Source organism: Natator depressus, chromosome 2 (assembly GCF_965152275.1).
Source record: "Natator depressus isolate rNatDep1 chromosome 2, rNatDep2.hap1, whole genome shotgun sequence".
Lineage (NCBI taxonomy): Eukaryota > Metazoa > Chordata > Testudines > Cheloniidae > Natator > Natator depressus.
In genome coordinates, this window is record NC_134235.1 from 180659083 (window position 1) to 180682057 (window position 22975).

The 22975-nt window shown below is 41.3% G+C and overlaps 1 long non-coding RNA gene across 1 annotated transcript in view; it reads right to left on the bottom strand.

Moving 5' to 3' along the window:
• LOC141981631 (uncharacterized) overlaps positions 1-22975 on the bottom strand; it is a 497067-nt gene that overhangs the window by 329471 nt on the left and 144621 nt on the right. The window lies entirely within an intron of this gene.

Here is a 22975-nt window from a genome sequence, read left to right on the forward strand (position 1 = left end):
GACCATGTAGATCATTGTTGCTACCACTGTTATATAATTGCAACAAATCTTGTAGAAAGGCTGTCAAGTAAGGTGTCTATGGTAAGGTTATGAATTGCTGAATATGATTATGCTATTTGTATGCATGTATCATTTTTGTATTTGAAGTTATGAGTATTGGCTCTATACCTGGATTTCAAATGTTTGCTCCTATGGTAACGCCCACAAGGTATTTAGCTTGCACATCTTGAAGGGACTATTCAAATTTAGTGGCTCATCACAGAACATTTAACTCACAATGGAAGACCCCCATTTACACTGAACGGACTTTCCTGTGAACGTTCTGTCTGGTGTATAGGTAATGGCTTCTCATGTGACTTGCCCATGTAACTCCAAACTCCATCTTTACCTGTAATTTTCAATGACCTGTGCTGAGAGCTTGAAACAATAGATTTCGCTCCACATCGTAGAAGCTATAAAAGGCACTGGAAACATCTCCATTTTGCCTCTTTCCTGCTCCAGCCTCTGCTCTATGGACTTATACTAATGGGAGCATTCTAACCAAGGGACTGAGGACCTTCCAATGATTTAGAAACAACCAGAGACTTGACTTAAGCCAGCAGTTTATTCCATCACTGCTTCAAGCCAGATCCAAGAACTTTGCAATTATTGTAGATATTTGATTTCTTTAACCAATTGTAACTCTCATCTTTCTTTTTGTAAATAAACCTTTAGATTTTAGATACTAAAGGATTGGCAACAGCATAATTATTGGGTAAGAGCTGAGTTATACATTGACCTGGGTGTATGGCTGATCCTTTGAGATCAGAAGAACCTTTCATTTGATGAAATTGGTTGCAAAGAACCACTCATCTTAAAGTCTAGTGGTTTTTGTGGCAATACAAGGACTGGAATGCCTAAGGAAACTGCTTTTCTGACTTCTTGTTAGCCAGTGAGGTGAAATAGAAGTTTACTTTTGTTGGTGGTTTAGTAAATCTCATGGGAGAATAACCATCAGTCTTGGGGTTTGTCTGCCTTATTTCTCAGCAGTTTGTCCTAAATTTGGTATTCTCAGTTGTGACCCACTCAGACACGGTTACAGAAATAAAATAACCTCTCTACTTCTACTTCAGAATCTCCTGTTTATGCGTCCAAGGATTGAATTAGCCCTTTTGGTCACAGCATCACACTGGGAGCTCATGTTCACCTGATTATCCACCACTACCCGAATCGTTTTCAGAGTCAATAATTGTGTCTAGGAGGGGTAAAAACAAGAAATATTCCTGTAATTATTTTAGGTACTAATTACTTACAAAATTCTATTAAAAATGTCATTGTGCTGTCGCTATTTGCTAATATATATTCATAATATATTAATATGCAATATATTTAGGCTTGGATTTTTATCAGTAAATGTCAATTTCAGCATACACACACAAACCAATAAAGAAATATTTCCATCGATAATAGATAAGCAAAGAAAGAAAAATGATGCTTGAGAACTTATTCGTTTGATTTCAAGAAGTTTACTTGTATTTTTTGACATGTGAGGTTGTGGTTGTGGTTGTGGCACAATTTGTGGTTTAGTGGTTACCAAGCTTTAACTCAATGAATATCAACGTCTGTTATTAAATAATTATTGTCTGGCATCTCTCCCCATAATTTACCACAACAGTGAAAAAGTGATTGATAAAAATAGAAAAAATGTTTAAAACATTATTTTTGCAACTGTGAAAATTTAAAATTTCTAAAAAAAAAATGTTTAAAAACATATCCATTAAAAACATAAAAAAATCTGCCAAGTCTAAATACATTCAAATTCCTGAGCAAGGCTTAGGGAGGAAAGCAATAAAAACCAATTAGCAATAACCAGGAGAGACAAACACACAGACAAGACCAACAACTATTTACTGTAATGTTCATTCGATACCAGGCTCCACAAAGAGAGTGCTAAAGCACTGAAATGGATAGTTTGAGAGGGAGGAAGTTAATGTCCGAGAGAGGCCTGCTACAAGTGCGTAGATTGGCTGTTAGAACAGAAGACTATGAAGCAGGAGATTCTGAGCCTAGCTCTGACAATGTGGCCTTAACAAGTCACTTAAGAATTCAATTTGTTAGAACTTGGGACGGATTCAGATGAGAACGGCTTGCTGTATTGGGTCCTGAGTCCTGCCGTTTCAGATTCCAACAGACTATAAAATAAGGATAATTAAGCTTACGTACCTCCCAGGGATGTTGTGAATATTAATAAGCTAATGTGTTTAAAGCATTTTGAAGATGAGAAGTTTTCAGTGTTACTGCTTACCACTGTCTTTATACATACCGAAAAAAATGAGAAAGATTAATTTTTAAAGCTATAGGAGGAAAAGATGAGGAATCCCAAGGAAATAAACTTTTTCCTAATGCAGATTTTCAGAATGATATCAAGAAGTTGGGGGTACAACAATTGTGTATTATTGATGCATTCATTATGAAGAACTGCAATGCTGTAAATCTGAAATGATGTATAGGTAGGGTTGCCAAGCATCCAGTTTTCAACTGGAACGCCCCATTGAAAAGGGACCCTGGCAGCTCCAATTGGCACTGTCGGCTGGGCCCTTAAAAGTCCAGTTGGTGGTGCAGCAGGGGCCCAGGGCTAAGGCAGGTTCCCTTCCTGCCCTGGCTCCGCATGGCTCCCGGAAGCGGCCTCCACCTCCTAGCAACCCCTAGGTGTATGGTGGGCCAGGGAGGCTCCACGCACTTTCCCCGCCCTAAGTGTTGGCTCCGCAGCTCCCATTGGCCAGGAACTGTGACCAATGGGAGCTGTAGGGACAGCACCTGTGGGCACGAGGGCAGTGTGTGGAGCCTCCCTGGCTGCCCATGCGCTTAAGGGCTGCCAGGACCTGACAGCTGCTTCCTGGGAGCTGTGGTAAGCACTGCCAGGACCCTACACCCTGAGCCCCCTCCTGCACCCCAACCCCATGCCTCAGCCCAAATTCCCTCCTGGAGCCCGTACCCCAACAACACCCCAACCCTCTGCCCCAGTATGGAGCCCCCTCCTTCACCCCAAACCTCTCATCCCTGGCCCCACCCCAGAGCCCTTAGCCCCAGCCAGAGCCCGCACTGCCTCCTGCACTCCGAACCCCTTGGCCCTAGTCCAGAGCTCCCTTCTGCATCCCAAACCCCTCATCCCCAGCCCCATCCCAGAGCCTGCACCCCCAGCCAGAGTCCTAAGTGCCCACACACCATTCCCCTGCCCCAGCCTGGAGAAAGTGAGTTGGGGGAGGGGGGAAGAGTGTGCAATGAAGGGAGGGGGGATGGAGCAAGCGGGGGCGGGGCCTCATGGCAGGGGCAGGGCCTCAGGGCTGGGGCGTTTGGTTTTGTGCAATTAAAAAATTGGCAATCCTATATACAGGAGTTGGTAAAAATAGCAACACAAGTCAAATGAAACTCAGAGTGATAATCAGCTACAGTTTTTATTCCAGCACAGAAAACCTTCCTTCTCACTTTTCTACCTAGTGTAGTACATGTGATGCTAAAGAAATATCTTTCAAAATATTCAGCTCTAGAGCTGAGCAAATAAGTCACAACAAATATTTATCCAATGATTTAAGTTTATTCTTCTGTGCAAGGAATAGCTACAAGCAGATCATGGTTTCTTTTATTTCATTATTTAAGAACTCGTCAACATTCATAGAGCGTGAACCCAAAAAAACCTGGGTTCCTATGCTTCTGAAGTACTCATTTTAAAATGAAAGGAATTGAAGGAAATATTCATGGAATACCTTTGCATTTACTAATTTTGAAGTATTGATTCAGTTCCGCATAGCACTTATATAAGACTTCACAAAGAGTTATTCCATAAAACGTTCATGTGAAGGTGGTGAGTACATTATACATGTATAGGGAAACAAAGTTTAACAACCCATGGTAACATTTTCAGAAGCACCTCAGTGATTTAGTAGGCTAAATCCTATTTCAAAAGTGACTTTGGCCCAGATTTTTAAAGGTATTTGGGTATTGTTGCGCTCAGCATCACAACACCTAGCTGATTTAGGAGCCTAAATCTCATTTTCAAAAGGAATTTAGCACTTAGGAATCTACATTCCATTGACTCTTGATAGAATGTAGACTCCTAAGAGCATGAATCCCTTTTGAAGATGAAATTTAAGCTCCTAAATCAGTTAGGCATTGCAATGTTGAGCATAGCAATGCCCAAGAATCTTTAAAAAATCTGGGCTTTAAGCATGGACTTTCAAGGAGATTTAGGCTCTCAAGTGCCTAAATCACTTTTGAAAATGGGACTTAGCCACTTTTTGAAAATTTAACCTGAAATCCTGCAAAATGCTGAGTATCTTATCTGAGTTGCTCAGCATCATCAACTCCCTCTGAAGTCATATGAGCTGAAAGCACCTAGCACATTATGGAGCATTCAGCTACTGGCAGGATTGGCCCTAAAATAATTTGGCCAAAGTCATATTGTGAACCAATAGTCAAGCCAGAATTACAGTTCAGGAGTTCCTGATTCTCAATCCAATACGAAAACGCACCCAATCACACTGCCTTCCTTCAAAGGTCTCTACTGCCTCTTGGCCCTGAAACAGTATCGCACTGCCAGAAAGCATTACTTGATCTGACCTGCATAAGACAGAACAAAGAACCTCACACAGTAATTTCTGCATCAAGCCCATAATTTCTGTTTGAGCTACAGTATATCTTGTATAGAGACATCTAACCTTGATTTAAAGACTTAAGTGATTGAGACTCCACCATGTCCTAGGTAAGCTGGTCCAATGGTTAATTACTCTTATATTCTAAATTATTCTCTATAACATGTCAATAACATTAGAATTTGTATGCATCTGAACACCTCATTCAGGGCACCAAATGACTATCGCTCTTAGGGAATTCAAGGAGCACTGAGGGGGCTCAGCATTTTGTAGAATTGGACCCAGGGGCCCCTCTACTTGACTTGAAGCACAACCTGAAGCAGTTGAAAAATAAATTTATTTCAGTAAGACCAATGGTAATCCATCACAATAGGCCATTCCTGTACAAAACAGCCAGAAACCTATAAATGCCTGATTGAAACAGGTCATTCTGAAAGGGTTTGATGATTCACAGCATCAAAGGCCTTATTAAGGTCCATAAATAGTCCAAGCAGAGTTTAAAAAAAAGCTTTATCTAATGCAGCAAGAAAAATATGTCATTATGAGTGTTAGTAATGTCACCAGCAGCATTGTGCACTTAGTAGGAGCCTGATTGGAGAAGGCTCCAAGAAGAAAGCCAGGTTGATTTAATTCTTGTATGCCAGGTATCAGATTTTCCCAGCACAATGTATCCTGTGGGTAACTGCCACAAGGACACTGCCAGCCTCACAGAATTCAATACATTTCAAGTTGTTTTTGTGTCAAAAGACTGCATTTATACAAGCTGTGTTGACTCAAAATTGGGAAGCTTGGATTGTGTTTTGAGACACTTGAAATTTCTAAATGGATTTTTTTTAAAGCAATGACCCCCTCCTTGAAATAGGATATTCATGAAGCTTCATTAAACTCTTTGCGTGTGGGGGGTGCAGGTGGATGTGGATGTGGGTGGGTGTCAGTTGTGGTGTCTTTATATTAACCTTTCATGATATAAACAATGTTCTAAAATGTTTAACTGTCTTTAGAACTGATCAGGTTGGACTTCTTGCCCAGAAATCATTTTTTTTTAATATTATGGTAGCATTTAGAGATCCCAACAGAGATTGGGGCCCCATTGTGCGAGGCACCATACAAATACATTATGAGAGACAGTCCGCACTCCGAAGAGCTTACTGTCTAAACAGACAATAATGCCAACAGGTGGGATGAGAAACAGAGGCGCAGGCAAGTGAATAGACTTGCCCGTGGTCACACAGCAGGTCAGAGGCAAATCCAGGAATAGAATCCAAAACTCCGGACTCCCACAACAAGGCCCCCTCCCAATTTTAACTCCCATATCCTGGGTGCTAGAACATGAGGCATTCCCACATAGCCTTACCCTTATCTCCTATCTTAAGAGATGAAAATGCAATAAGCTCAATTAAGCCATTATTAATGTGGACTTCATACCAACAGATGGTTTCCACTACTTTGCAAATTGCCTGATTTGTCTTGTGTCTTAGTGTGAAATTTACAATGTCGCTGGCATCAGCTAGTACGGTGGGAACAATAGAGGTGATGACTGCATAGAATAAAGCTATATATTCTGGCTATGTCCCTGGTCAGTTATTTGTCTAGCAGGACCAAGCCCATAGTAGACCAACAGAGCTGCTTTGCCTAACAGCTGCACAATAGCCAGTCTTAATTTACTTTTATAGAATGAAGTTTCCTCTGAAAATTATGCTCAAAATAGAGTTCTGCAGATCATAGAATAGAATCATAGAATATCAGGGTTGGAAGAGACCTCAGCAAGTCATCTAGTCCAACCCCCTGCTCAAAGCAGGACCAATCCCCAACTAAATCATCCGAGCCAGGGCTTTGTCAAGCCAGGGCTTAAAAATCTCTAAGGATGGGAGATAACTCATCGCCAGCGAGGATATAGTCTCAGGGAATGTCTGAGATTAATATTGTAACTGTTGCCACCACTTTATAACCTGTTTTTCTCATCTTCGGCTTGTCTTGCAATACACATGTATCCTTTGTTTATAAAAAGGTGAAATATGCATAAAGAATGTGTACCTTAAATTCTGACTTAAACTTTAATTATTTGGAAGAGATGAAAGTTATTAACATTCCTGATCTGGAGTGGTACTGAGCCATGTCCAATTTCTCCTGGGTGACACACATATATGGTTCCAGCAGTTCCAACCAACTCTCCATTCCGTGCAGCCAAATCATAGCATCGCTAGTCCCCAACGTTCACATACCATGAGTCAGTCCTCTAAAAATTGAGATTGACTTAAAAATCATGAGTTTTTAAAATGTTTAATTTTTTTTTGAGGCGTTAGGGTTGTGTTTTCAAACTTTTCTTCACAACTATGAGGACTAGAAACTTCCATTTTTTAAATAAAACCTGGGAGTCTCAAAAAATGACAAGACTTCAGGGGCTGGAGGTTTCAGAAAAAAAACCAAAAAGGTATCATAAGAATTGGTAACACAGAAATGGTGAGGGGAGGAGGGGTCAGAATTCATGTAGTTCTAATTAGCAGCTTTTTAAGAGTTTCCTCAGTTCCCTTTATAGTCTGCTGGTGTCTAAATATGGAACCCTTCAATGCTGTTTTTTTACAATCACTTTTCAGGACAGGACTACAATAAGTTCTGCCAATATCCGAACAGGCACAAAGATACAGAAATAAAGCTCAAACCGTTTTAGGTTCAGAAACCTATATAAAACTGATCTATCCCAGATTTAGGCCCTGATCCTGCAAGTGGATTCACCTGGGTACAGGGCCATCCCAGGCCTTAGAAACCTTAAACCACTCCACAAGACTGCACCTTTCCCTAACCCAAAGTAAAACTACTCTGCTCAGTTGGGAGGTGTATGTTAGAACCAAATTTGCAGAACCTTTACAGAAGCTCTCTTGTAATTTTATCACCAATAACTTCTTAAATGAAAACAAAATATTAGAAAAAAATGTTAATTTCCTTAATGTTTGCATCTCTGATACGGAAGACTGGGGTGCCCAGAGGCACTGCAATGTGCTAGATTTATGAGCCGCTAAAAAGCTTTCTTAGCAGGTTTTTTTTTTTAGCCTCTTTTTCTCACCGCAAGTCTCAGTATACTTTAGAGAAAGTCTGTTACAAAGAAAGCTCTAATGGATTAGTTTGTTTCCTGCAGCGATTAGGCACTTTATTAATATTAAAAGTTGGCTGATTCAATGAAAGTCTGTCTATAAAACTCAGATCTGTTCCCAGATAAAAAAAACTTGAAGGTTATGCACGTGTACCACCAAGTTTTTAAAAAGGCATAAACAAGTGTTATAAGTTCCTTTGAAATCCTACACTCTTTAAAAGGATGGAAAGTCAAAGCTAAGGTGCTACGTATAAAAACAAAACAAAAACTGCAATCTCTGGAAATTATGAAAAAGCAAAGTTTGATCCACAATAACTTCCATGTTTCAGAGTAGCAGCCATGTTAGTCTGTATCTGCAAAAAGAAAAGGAGTACTTGTGGCACTTGAGAGACTAACGAATTTATTTGAGCATAAGCTTTTGTGAGCTACAGTTCCATGTGCACTCAATGTCACATACATACACACTTACATGCTCAATCATTTGCATACTTTAATACACAGTCATAATACACAGATTCACAGTCATATACATAGCTCTGGCTATTGCTTTTACATGGAAGGCACTCAGATACTACATGATGGGCAGAAGTGTAAAACGCTAATATAGATACATATTCATTGACACACACACACAGGCTTATACAAAGGCACACTCACATAACTTTTATAGATGCAAGCAGTTCGCCCCTATAGCAATTGTTGGAATGAGACATGAATTTGGATGCTTTGAGCATTTATTTTATTGCATTTTTAGCATTTGAAATGTGGCTAGTGAAAGCTGTCCTGTTAGGAATGGGGACGGGGGTGACCCTTTATTGTGTTAGAGACAAAGACCTGTGTGTAGAAGATTTTGCTTGTGTGTCCAGAGTGTGGAAGACTCTGCCTGTGTCAGATGCAAATGGGTCAGAATTTGGTTTAATAAACTTATCTGTCCATGAAGCAAGCCTCATTCTTGAAGATACAACATTAGCACTGCACTTTTGAGGGACTGGATGCCTCGGGGCATTGCTCATGAGCTTCAGAGTTTTTCACCTGTAGATCACCAGTTTGACTCCAACCCAGCTCAGGGCTTGCCAACACACAAAAATTGTACTGTTTAACTACAACACCACAGGTAAAGCAGTACAACTCCCTAGTGTGGACTTAGTTATACAGGTAAAGTGCTTAGACCTGTAGAGTTTATTCCTGTATAGGAAGGGGAAGAAGATACAACAACAATGGCACTTTTATACTGGTATAATTGCATCTACACTAGGCGATATGCCAATATATGTATGTCAGAAAAATGTACACCCTTAACCAACATATGTATACAAGTATAAGAACTGCCTGCAGACCAGTCCCCAGCACAGATTAAAAATTGTTTCCATCAAACGCATGTTGGGTAAGCCCTATAGTAGGTGACTTTGTCAGTCCCTGTTCCAACTCCCATGTTTTATTGACATACTATACTTTGCACTAGAATGTAAGTCCTTTGGGGCAGGAAATGTCTCTTACTGTAAGTTTGTACAGTGCATAGTATAGCCATGATCTCAGCTGGGCCTTCTACCAAGGCTCTGACAGCACAAAGCAAATACGTAGAATCATAGAAATGTAGGGTTGGAAGGAACCTTGAGAGGTCATCTTGTCCAACTCCCAAAATGAGGCAGGACTAAGTATATCTAGACCATCCGTGAGAGGTGTTTTTGTCTAAACGGTTCTTAAAAATTTCCACTGATATGGATTTCACAGCCTCCCTTGATAACCTATTCCACTACTTAATTATCTGTGTAGTTGGAAAGTTTTTTCCTAATAACTGAAATCTTCCTTGCTGCAGATTAAACTGATTACTTCGTCTCCTCCCCTCGATGGTAATGGAGAACAATTGATTACAGGCCTCTTTATAACAGCCCTTAACATATCTGAAGACTTCTCAGGTTCTTCCCCCGCCCCCTGGTTTTCTTTTTCTCAAGACTAAACATGCCCAGTTTTTTTAACCTTTCCACATTGGTGAGGTTCTCTCTTATATTTGGTGCTCTCCTCTGGACTGTCTTCAGTTTATCCACATCTTTCTTCAAGTGTGGCACCCAAAACTGGACACAAAACTCCAGCTGAGGCCTCACCAGTGCCAAGTAGAGCAGGACAATTATCTCCAGAGACTTACACACAACACTCCTGTTAATACACCCCAGAATATTTTGCTCTTTTCGCAGCTGCATCACACTGTTGACTCATTCAATTTGTGATCCATTCTAACACCCCACATCTTTTTCTGCATTACCACTGTCTAATCAGTTATTCCCCATTTTGTATTTGTGCATTTGATTTTTCCTTCCTAAGTACAGCACTTTGCACTTGTCTTTACTGATTTTCATGTTACTGATTTCAGACTAATTCTCCAGTTTATGAAGGACCTTTTGAATTCTAATCCTCTCCTCCAAATGCTTGCGAACCATAAATATGTCCTCCCAGTTTGGCAACGAGCCATTGATAATGATGGAGTATGTTGTGAAGCCACCTTTTAGTAATTTTATCTAGACCACATTTTCCCAGCTTGCTTATGAGAATGTCCCATGGAATTGTGTCAAAAGCCTTACTAAAATCAAGACATATTACTTCTACTTCTATTCACTAGGCCAGTAACCTAGTCAAAGAAGGACATTGATCAAGACAGATCAAAAAAATATTTTACTCGTTTATTTTTAATCTGATATTTTGGCCAGTCATAATTTTTGACCATTCACAGTTGGCAATACTGGAGATATGCATTATGTATCTGAAAGTCCTGGGTTCAAACCCAAGTAATGACCCATGAAAAAGATATAGGTTATCATGTAATTAGAGATTGTAACATGATGCATTTGTGCAAGGTGAAAGAGTTAAGGTTGCATGAATAACCTTATTTCTCGCATTTTCTAACTTTTGAATGTTTGGCTTTGCAACATTAACAGTTCTGAAAGCATATGCAGTAGAGCCTCAGAGTTATGAACACATCAGGAATGGAGATTGTTCATAACATGTTTGTAACTCTGAACAAAAGGTTATGGTTGTTCTTTCAAAACTTTACAGCTAAACATTGACCTAATACAGCTTTGAAACTTCGCTATGCAGAAGTAAAATGCTGCTTTCCATTTTCCCCTTTATTTTTGTAGTAGTTTACCTTTAACAGTACTGTACTTGCTGTTGCTGCTTCTTTTTTTTTTATTATTTTGGTCTCTGCTGCTGCCTGATTGTATACTTCTGGTTCCAAATGAGGTGTGTGGTTGACTGGTCAGTTCGTAACTCTGAGGTTCTACTGTGTGTGTATATATATAAAATCACACACACACACACACACACACACACAGAGTTCATAGAATCATAGAATATCAGGGTTGGAAGGGACCTCAGGAGGTCATCTAGTCCAACCCCCTGCTCAAAGCAGGACCAATCCCCAACTAAACCATCCCAGCCAGGGCTTTGTCAAGCCTGACCTTAAAAACTTCTAAGGAAGGAGATTCTACCACCTCCCTAGGTAACGCATTCCAGTGTTTCACCACCCTCCTAGTGAAAAAGTTTTTCCTAATATCCAACCTAAACCTCCCCCCCTGCAACTTGAGACCATTACTCCTTGTCCTGTCCTCTTCTACCACTGAGAATAGTCTAGAACCATCCTCTCTGGAACCACCTCTCAGGTAGTAGAAAGCAGCTATCAAATCCCCCCTCATTCTTCTCTTCCGCAGACTAAACAATCCCAGTTCCCTCAGCCTCTCCTCATAAGTCATGTGTTCCAGACCCCTAATCATTTTTGTTGCCCTTCGCTGGACTCTCTCCAATTTATCCACATTCTTCTTGTAGTGTGGGGCCCAAAACTGGACACAGTACTCCAGATGAGGCCTCACCAATGTCAAATAGAGGGGAACGATCACGTCCCTCGATCTGCTCGCTATGCCCCTACTTATACATCCCAAAATGCCATTGGCCTTCTTGACAACAAGGGCACACTGCTGACTCATATCCAGCTTCTCGTCCACTGTCACCCCTAGGTCCTTCTCCGCAGAACTGCTGCCTAGCCATTCGGTCCCTAGTCTGTAGCTGTGCATTGGGTTCTTCCGTCCTAAGTGCAGGACCCTGCACTTATCCTTATTGAACCTCATCAGATTTCTTTTGGCCCAATCCTCCAATTTGTCTAGGTCCCTCTGTATCCTATCCCTGCCCTCCAGCGTATCTACCACTCCTCCCAGTTTAGTATCATCCGCAAATTTGCTGAGAGTGCAATCCACACCATCCTCCAGATCATTTATGAAGATATTGAACAAAACCGGCCCCAGGACCGACCCCTGGGGCACTCCACTTGACACTGGCTGCCAACTAGACATGGAGCCATTGATCACTACCCGTTGAGCCCGACAATCTAGCCAACTTTCTATCCACCTTATAGTGCATTCATCCAGCCCATACTTCTTTAACTTGCTGACAAGAATACTGTGGGAGACCGTGTCAAAAGCTTTGCTAAAGTCAAGAAACAATACATCCACTGCTTTCCCTTCATCCACAGAACCAGTAATCTCATCATAGAAGGCGATTAGATTAGTCAGGCATGACCTACCCTTGGTGAATCCATGCTGACTGTTCCTGATCACTTTCCTCTCATGTAAGTGCTTCAGGATTGATTCTTTGAGGACCTGCTCCATGATTTTTCTGGGGACTGAGGTGAGGCTGACTGGCCTGTAGTTCCCAGGATCCTCCTCCTTCCCTTTTTTAAAGATGGGCACTAAATTAGCCTTTTTCCAGTCATCTGGGACTTCCCCCATTCGCCATGAGTTTTCAAAGATAATGGCCAATGGCTCTGCAATCACAGCCGCCAATTCCTTTAGCACTCTCGGATGCAACTCGTCCGGCCCCATGGACTTGTGCACGTCCAGCTTTTCTAAATAGTCCCTAACCACCTCTTTCTCCACAGAGGGCTGGCCATCTACTCCCCATGTTGTGATGCCCAGCGCAGCAGTCTGGGAGCTGTCCTTGTTAGTGAAGACAGAGGCAAAAAAAGCATTGAGCACATTAACTTTTTCCACATCCTCTGTCACTAGGTTGCCTCCCTCATTCAGTAAGGGGCCCACACTTTCCTTGGCTTTCTTCTTGTTGCCAACATACCTGAAGAAACCCTTCTTGTTACTCTTGACATCTCTTGCTAGCTGCAGCTCCAGGTGCGATTTGGCCCTCCTGATTTCATTCCTACATGCCCGAGCAATATTTAAAAGTTAAAAGAACATTACTGAGCTTGCAAAGTAAAGCACTCAAACTAGGCAATGCCAGGATTAGGGTTGCTTGTGCAGCTTTAATTCAGCTCCCTTCCAGGTATGCATTGTGATACAGTCTTTAATTAGACAATCACGTACTATTTTCCACACAAGATCCCTGCCTCATTGATGGACAGTGCTCACTTAATAAGCTGCTATTCAATATTTTATTACCTCCTTATTGTTCAATGTGTGGCCCATGCCTTATTTACTGCACACTATTCAAACCCCGCTCTGAATACAGAATCATTAAATTTCCTCATAGGTTTCCTCTGCAACTCATCAATGTAGTAGCCAACTGCTTATCAAACCTTGATTTATTTTCACAACACCCCAGTGAAGTGAGGTGGTGGTTTAAACCCAATTTTACACCTGGGGAACTGAGGCACAGAGATTAAAGTCAAAAGTGTCTAATTTGGGATGCCCAATTTGAGATAACTAGAGCTTGAGTTTTCAGAGTATCAAGCCTTGTAAAGAACTTTATATATTCAAGCATAGCTCCCACTGACTTTGGTCACAGCTGAGTGCGCTTAGCACTTCTGCAAATCAGATCTGAGGGTCTTAAATTGGACACCCAAAAGATGAGAAATTCACAATCCATGACCACCTGTCAAAAGTTTGGTGCAAATGATTTACCTAGCATCCCATAGAAACTCTGTGGAAGAAGCAGGGATAGAATCCAGTTCTCCAGGGCAGCATTCAGCTGCCACAAACATGAGCTCATCCTTTATTTTCCTGCAATCCCCTTCCTCTTTCACTACACACCTTCCAACTTCTGCAACAATAAGGCAGGGGTCTCACAGACAAGAATATCCTTCATTACACAACCCTGATTCATTCCCACTGCAGGGTAGAAGTAATACTATTTGACTATGTAATTAAAGACTATCATAATTAGGCTTGGAAGGATTAGATTTGTATTGATAAATGTTGATACTCAATTTCACTGCACACACCCAAACTGACTAAAAATATTTCGATCAACAATAATCAAAAAATTTACATACAGTAAAGTAAGAAAGATGCTACTTGAGAACTCATGAAAATTTTTATTAGAGTTTGATTTAAGGGTATTTACTTTGTATATTTTGATATATGATGTTGACAATTTATGTTTTAACAGTTAGCAAGTTTCAACTTTTTGAATCTCAACATCTATTGTCATTAAACTACTGTCTGACACTCCCCCCCATGATTTCCCACAATTGTGACCATTTAAATAGAGAAAAGTCCAAAAAATGCTTAAAAGTAAACATTGATATTCTCTTTTGAAATGATAAAAAAAATTCTGCCAAGCCTAATCATGATGCATATGGACAAGGGGACCAACTGAGGTACTAAATCCTCACATTTATTTAAAAACGGAAGGAATGTGGTTTAGGTGAAAAAATATTTTACAAATATGCACACTAGCTCGTTCAATAATTTGCATAAGACATCCCCCGTGGAGCCGCACAAAGCTTGGCAGCTATGTAAACAAGCTGGTAGAGCTGCTGTTTCAGGCTTCAAGCTGTGGCTGAGCTGTCCGGTTGCAACGCACTGCCTTCTGTGGCTCAGCCCAGCTCATCAGCCATGGCTGCAGCAGCAGCCTAGAGCCCTCAGCTCTGCACTCATGTGATCTCCATCTGTTTGGATAACACAGAATCTCCCTTGGCTTTGTTGACAGAGACTTTCACAGATTTTTTTAATTCAGCGTAAAAAATAGCTTAAAGATTTTACTACTCCTGCCCTCAAAAACTAGCTCTTGCAATAGCCAGAGCAAAAATCTACCCCCTGTTGTAAAACATGAAACTACCACAGAGAACTCAGAAGAAACCAAAATAAAACAATAGAAGCCACCCAAGAAGATTGGCTGGAACACACCCACAAATCATACTTACCGGGGCATCAGCACCATTTTATATTTGGCGGGGCCGGGGGGGGTCGAATGGCATTACTTAAGCACAGGTTGCAGTGAGTCTGGGATCAGAAGGACTCACATAAGGAGTGTCTAAAATCCAGAGTGATAAAACATGGGAAATAGATTTGACACATAGGGTTCCAGGCAGGCTTACATATCCAGTGTAATCAGGACTCAGTCGCTACAAATGTAATGCTTTGTCTGTTCTTATGTTTGAAGTTAATTTAGCAGTTATGAAACACTGTGAAAATCATTCAGGTCTATTACCCCTACCCAGGGATCGCATTGGATCCCCAGCACAAACAGTTGGAGGTTGTTTTTAAAAGTTACAGAAAACAGGCTCAGGCTTAGTCATTATTTGGCTCGGAGGTTTCCAAGGAAGACTCACAAGGGCATACTTCTGCGCTGCACCTCTGAGAGGCACGGGATAGAATTCACACCCCAGGGAAAAGTAGGCGAAGGCAGTGTACCACCTTTGTACTTTTCCAATCCTGGGCTGCTCCAGGGACTGCCAAGGCCTGTTATGGCAGCCTCCTGGGGCTGCCCTACAAGCCACAGTGCTGCCCAGAATTTCTGAGAAGCTATAGGCTACCACCACCCTGGATGTTCCCTATGTTATGGCTTGTGAGAGGCACCTCAGAAGGACTGCCTTACAACTCTCCTCCCCAGTATCTGGGGCTTGGGAAATCCTCTTCCCGACGGAACTGGGGCTTTTAGGACCCCTTTATGCCTCTCCAGCCCTTTAACCCAGCATAAAGGAGATGGCGTGGGGGTGAGGCTCTCATCCAGGACACTGAAGAAAGAGATGGCAGTAATTCAGCCGGACGTGCTCTTCCCTCTGAGTCAGTGCTGCAAAGGCACAAGACAAAGTCACTGGCAATGCAGTACCTACAGCACAGAGTGGGGGACTCCCTTCTGTGGATCAGTCCTGTACCCCTGAGAAGCCCCATTACCTGTGATGGAGGCCTGCTTGTGCCTACAGGATCAAATTTACAGGATCAAATCATGAATTGGGGCCTTTGTGTTGCAGAAAAGGAGTGAGTATATGGCAACATGGTGAGCAAGGGGTTAAATGAACAGAAAATACAATTAAGCTGAAACATTGTTCCAGGAGGCTAAAATACTTATTCTAAAGTCCTTCACGTTGTTCTGTAGCCGCACATCAAAGAGTCACCTTTTCTTTTCTTTTTTTAGTTAGAGATGACAGACAATTAGTTTAACAGACGCTTAAAGTGATGCCTTCAAAGCTTCATTTAATTCTCCATGTCTGAACAGTTTCATTGCCCACTTTTTAATTGCTGCTTCTAATGGAGATGGGAAGGTAAATCAAAAATTCTAAGCTGTATGAGACATTAAAGACTGCACAGATAAGTAATTTCTATTGTTTTTCCATTTATTTCCATACTGTGGAAAATTCCATTATTTGTGTATCCCTTTCTGCTACCTGCATTTGGAACCATTTTCTTTAACTGTACTATTGTAATGCCACTAAGAGGACACACTTATATTTTTTAATATTTTGCTCACTGTTGCTTATGATAATAAATCTTGGAATAGTTTGAGACTGAAATCTCTCTCTACAAAATTAGGTCCCAATCCTGAAAATTGTGGACTTCTAAGCTCACAGTGAACCTCACTAAAGCCAACGGACGACCCAAACACAACTTGACCATTTTCAGGATTGGGGCCTTTTATTTCCCATTATGATACACATCTGAGGGTTTGCTCATCACTTTTGATAGCCAGCACTGGTTTTCTTGGAACTGCATGCTGGTTATGTTAACATTTTTTTTTTTAAAAAAAAAGAGTAATAACAAACATACATTAGGTCAGGAGAATGGCTCTAAAGAATTTTGGGGTTGACAAAAAAGACCCAGATTTTTCACATGTGGGTGTTTAAATTAGGAATACATGGAGTGGGATTTTCCGAAAGTGCCTAGACGATCTGGGAACCACATGCCATGGAACTTTTAAAAATCCCATCCATCAATTTATGATGAGACTTGGGCTTTTAAGTCATTTAGGGTACTTGGAATTCCACACACCCATATTAGGCACCTAAATAAGTGACCAGAGTTTCCAAAGTGAGGAGTATCTGGCAGTTTCCATTGACTTCTGTATAACCAAGGATTTGACCCTGCGATAATTATGGCTCTAATGGCCCCCTAAATTGGATGATGCTTCCAAACAGCTGGGCGTTGGCTTCAGGCAGGTACTAATATATAGAGCTCCACAGCCACAAATCCTTCTGTTTATTCAGCAGGATTGTCTGTTTAGTTTATTGATTGATTCACTCACCAGGGAAGGAAGGACTCCCAGAAAGCTACACAGTTGAGGCAATGGCAGAGTGGCCCATCTTTCCATGCGCTTGACTTTTGTTTGGTCAGGGAACCCATGAAAGGGAACTCCATTCTTTTTCCTCTTCAAGAGACTGAAGCTGTGTCCTTTTCAGTTTTTTCGTTCCAACAATGCAATGAACATTTATTTTTTCATGCTGTATGTGCTATGGGTGCTTTGTGAAAGATCATTAAAGCTCTTTTGTGCTTTTTTTTTCTTCCTATCAGCTGTGACATTCTATTTTTCCATCCTTTCTCAGTACAGGAGAGAGTCCAATTGCCTTTATTTCTCGCTTGAACACATTAAGGGTGGAACAGCATGGCTGCAGCTCCACAACAGTTCAGCAAACAATACTAGGTATAAAAAGCAATCCCTTAATCCAGTTTAGCTTGTTTCTCCTTTTCTTCCACAGCACATGATGAAAGCTATCACCTTGGGAAGAGAATAATTAGTTTAATAATCCCAGTTTAGTCCTAGGGAGGAGAATGAGTCTGTAAGCAGCTTCCTGTCAACTGGATGCTATTAGGCCACAGGCAGCCAACCTGGGACTAATGTAAAGAATCACAGGTGTAGCAATCAGCAAGCAGGCACTATGGGTATTCTGCTCTATAAAAGTCCTGCAGCAGATACTTGAATCACTTCAGGTATTTGCTTTCAAGGAGGCAGGATGGTGGAAAGAACGTTCCACAGAAACTAAACCTTCGCAGTCATATCTCACTTATGCCTGGCTGTCTTCTGATCTCTGGAGAGACTATACTCTATGTTTATGGTACTTTCTTTTTTTCTTTTAATAAATACTGCTCGTTCACACATTTGATTTTTTCTGGTCCACAGTTATTGTTTGGGATGCCACTCTGGTCACTCGGTGGCTGATGTGCAGTCTTAGGCCTTGATCCTACCACTGCCTCTGCAGGCTTTACCCACCCAAAACCACACTGGAGTCCATGGGGTTCCATGTGGGTCCACATCTGCAGAGGAAGCAAAGGGCTCCTGCAGTACCTAATTGAATCATGTCTGCTGAAGTGTTTAGACAAAACCAGACCTGCATACTAGTAGCAGACTGAGTATTGTGCCAAAGCCATGAAGGGACACACTCCAGTCCTCTTATAATTTTTAATGTGTGCATTTTGCCTTCCACCATTTGCAACACCTTTTATGGAACATGAGAATAATTTCTCCCTTATTAGTTTCCCCATGCCCTTTCATTTGACAAACACTATTCCAAACCTGCAACCCTCCCCCACAATACACCCCACCATCACCCATTTCTCATTCAGCGCAAGCCAACACAATATTGCTAGCCCCAAGTGTTTAAAAAAAAAAATCACAAGACTGGTTTAAAATTCACGACATTTACAAAATCATCAATAGGGCAGGGGTGGCAAGACTTTTTGCCAGCATGACCCCATTTTAATGAATTACTTCCTTGCAGAACCCCAGACAGCAGGGAGGATGTCATTTTGTAGAGCAAAATGGAGTCCTCTGCACAGCATGACCTTGCACACGTGGTACCTATGCGGTCATGCCTTAGGGAGGAAGCCATTTTGGTCTAAAAATGGCCTCCTCCACAATGTGACCTTGTACATATGATGTGTGTGATATCATGTTGTGCGGTGGACATTTTGTAGAGCAAAATGGCATCCTTCATGCACCATGACCATGCAGGCACTGTACATGCGAGGTTGCACTGTGTGGAGTGAAATGGTGTCCTCAGCACACTAGGGATCGCTTCTACCCCATCTGCTGATGGTGTGACCCCATTTGGGGTCATGACCCAGAGTTTGGGAACAACTGATATAAGGGGGGGTTCTTGTTATTTGCTTCCTGGGTTTTGAGCCTCTAGGGTTTCACATTTTCAAGTTTTTCTCTGCAACTGTAAGAGCTAGGAATGTTGTTGTTTTTAAATCAAAGCTGAGATTTTCACAATCCTCTGGCGCTAGGAGCAGAACCTTTAAGAAAAACCATCATGAGATTTGTGATGAAAATCACAAGCTGACAACATGGCTCCGCCCCCTTTGTTCTCATCAGCATCACTAATGAGACGATGGAGTTGGGAGTTACCATCTGTGCAGGCTGGCTTTGCAGATTCTAAGTAAAAACACTGCAGAGTCATGAAGAAACAATGACTGCTGTTTGGAGGAGATTATGGGGTTTCAAGGTTCTTAATGAGAGAATGATACAAGGAAGAAAGAAAGAGCCCTTTTAGGATATTTTCTGCCAGTTTATAACAAATTCACCTTTAATCAAATTGTGTACCTAAGTTACTTGACAGTGTCCCTTTAGCATTATTTAAAAATAGTCATTTTAGCATTTTGTGTATTAATAGTTTGATTTCTCACCAAGTATCTCTGTGTAGAAAATTTGCATGTAAATGCTCACACTAGAGTACCAAAAGTGACTTTTTTTAAATTCACTTAAAGGGATAGCAGAGGGATGTCATTCAAATTGTTGAAAAAGATTGAAAAAAAAATATCACTTTTCTTACCCACAAATAAGTATACATTCGTTTTATTGACTACACTCAAAGGTCACTCTTAAAAATGTTTAAGAAACCAAATAACTAAACTTAGCCAAAATTTATTCTCTAAAGACAAAACAGTACAGTACAAAATGACAATTTACATACCCTCCTTCCAGGAAGCAATTCTTATCTTGCAGCATGTTCATCTTACACAGAAGGCATGCTTCAAACATACACCAGTGGTGTTTATAATATGCTTTTGCAGGTTACAAAACTTTCTATATCACTACAATAGACCCCACCAATTCATAACAGTTCCTGAACTTGTTTTATTTTTAATTCTCTCATTTCCATCTTGGATACTACATTCCAAACCAGTTGTCGTAGAGGTACATCCCAGCCATTCATGTGTCTTGGATTTGACAGGTTTCCTATTTTCTAATGCCAAAGCTGCTTTTAGCTTTGCAACGTGTTGTGGGATACTTGAAATGGGCAAAAAGAATTGTGTGGAGAGTATTATATATTCTGCTAATATAACTTCCTAACACTTATACGTTATATATGTAATGTATATTTTATTAACATAATACCCATTAATGTGATATGCCTAACATATAGGTATTGGCTAACAGTTTTCTGTCAAAAATTGGTGCCTTTTTCAAGCTTTATGCAAAAGTCAGTTTAGGAAAGTGAACCAGTGTTGTCTGCTAATTACAGCAGAGGATCTGCTAGGTTTGCTTCCTGGCTTTTACACTAACTCTATATAACCTTGGGTAAATCACTTAAGTGCAAAGTATTTTTAATGAAAAGAAGGACTCTGATGTTCGGTTTGCTCTAGTTGGGAGGATTAGGTTAGATGCAGAATGTTATACATCAATGCATAATTTTTTTCCTATCATATTTTGATGAAGTTTGTACATATGGGAATGTGTAATAAGAAGCTGTATAGCTGCTTCTATAACTGATGTATAAGCTAGTACGCAGTGATAAAAGTCTTTATTCACATTCATTTCCACTGACAAAAAAAAAAAAAAAGAGGAGAAATGTTTTTCTTCTGTGAACCAAAGGTCTTTCAAGTCATATTTTCATAACATTTTTCAGGTCTTAAAAAAAAAAAAAAAAAGAAAAAAAATTATGTCTCTGACTCTACATTTGGCTCACCAGAGATGAACTTTTGCTGTACGAGCTTGGAACCAGAGAAGTTGACTAGCTGAGAGTTCTACCTCTCTACCTTGTGACCATCATACCCACTTCTGGGGAAGGGAGTTGAAACTCTAACAATAAAGAGAGACAAATCCCATCACTCTCTTTTTGGGGGGTTGACCATCACAGATTAGGCACTTTAGTCCTTAGAATGCATATTGAAGCCTTCGTCACCATGGTCTCATCATCACAAAGCCAACTAGGGCTGGCCTTACCATGAAACGAACTGAGGCGGCCGCCTCAGGTGCCAGACTGTGGGGGCAGGGGAGGTGCCACTAGGACCCAGAGTGTAGAAAATTGTGTCTGCTGCTGGTGCATATGTATTCTCTCTGCTCCAGATGCACAGAGATGGTGGAGTGCTGTGCTGGAGGAAGGAGGGCACAAGAGGCATAACAGGCAGGCAGGAGGAAAGGTGAGAGGGGATAACAAAAAGCAGCAGGAGCTGCATGGAGAGAGAGGAGGAGGAGCCTCTAATGTACCTCTCTAGCACCCCCAGGAGCCCGGACTGATTAACACCAGCTTCTCAGGGAGCTTCCTGTTTCCTGCTGCTTCCCTGAACCCACTTGAGGAGAACAGGCAGTCAACTGAAGTAGGAGCCAGTTAGGCCCTTAAGACACTGATATCTTCCCTCACTCAGGCCCTGCTACCAGCCTGCTTATTTGTCCCCTTCAATTGAGTGTTGAGAGCCACTAGAGCTGGCACATAACAGCAGTCATGAGTGAAAAAGAAAACACCCCTCTGGGGCAGCATTCAGAAAAAAAGCAAGCAAAGGAAGCTTTTCTATCTAAGCAGGAAGGAGCTCTCCTGAGACACATAGATACAAATGTTCACAGTGAGCCTTCCAGCCCCAGTGAGGATGTGATCCTTGATCTTTCAGTTAGTCAGAGGGCAGGTGACCTGGCAGCTACTGCCACATCCATATCTCCATCTCAGATGGATGTAACCATGCACATTCGTGAAGAAAAGTGTAGATCAGAGAAGAGTGTGGTGGAGGCGCAAGAAACAGTTGCTGCTGAGTTTAGTTCCTTAAGTCTAGATGATCCAGGACTGTGGACCCACTTGAACAGTAGCCTGAGGGACTTTCTTGTACTGCATGGGCCACAGCAAGTGAAAAACTTCATGTTCCCCAAAGACAATGAAAATAGAAGTTTCCATCCAACACATTACTGGCATGAAATCCCCAATGGTGACAAAGTGGAGAGGCCATGGCTTATGTACTCAAAAACCCAGAATGCTGCATACTGTTTTTGTTACAAAAACTCTCCCAATCTAATGTTCCAGCCACACTGGATTCTACAGAAGCAAAGGACTGGAAAAATCTGGCTAGAAATCTGGTATGCCATGAGAAGGCAGCAAATGACCAGAGAGCATTCCATAGGTGGAAAGAGCTTGAGACGAAACTAAAGTTAAAGGCCACCATAGATGATCAGCATCAAGAGAAGATTGCATCAGAGTCTCTTTACCGGCAAAATGTTCTGAAAAGGCTCACTGCCATTGTGAGAATGCTTGCTACCCAAAACTTAGCACTGCGTCGCACTTCAGATGAGCTTATGTGCCAAACAATGGAAACTTCCTTAAAATTGTGGAGCTGATGGCTGAGTTTGATGCTGTACTCCAGGAGCATCTAAGAAGAGTCACCATCCAAGAAATATACACACACCACTACCTTGGAAAAACAATTCAAAATGAGATCACACAGTTACTGGCAACAAAAGTCAAACAGAAGATTGTGGCAGATCTGAAGTCAGCAAGATATTACTCTGTTATTCTGGACTGCACACCTGACATCAGCCGTACGGAACACATGACTTTAATGGTGCATTTTGAAACATCAAACAACAACAACAGAACCTAGTGAAAATGTCCCTGCAATGGTGACTGTTAGAGCATTTTCTAGAATTTATTGACATTGATGATACTACAGGAGCTGGTATGACAAATGTGCTTCTTAAAAAGCTGGAAGATACGGGAATTGCGATAGCTGACATGAGAGGTCAGGGCTACGATAATGGTGCCAACATGAGAGAAAAGAACAGAGGAGTGCAGACACTGATCCAAGAGTTAAACCCTCAAACTTTTTTTGTCCCATGCAGTTCTCAT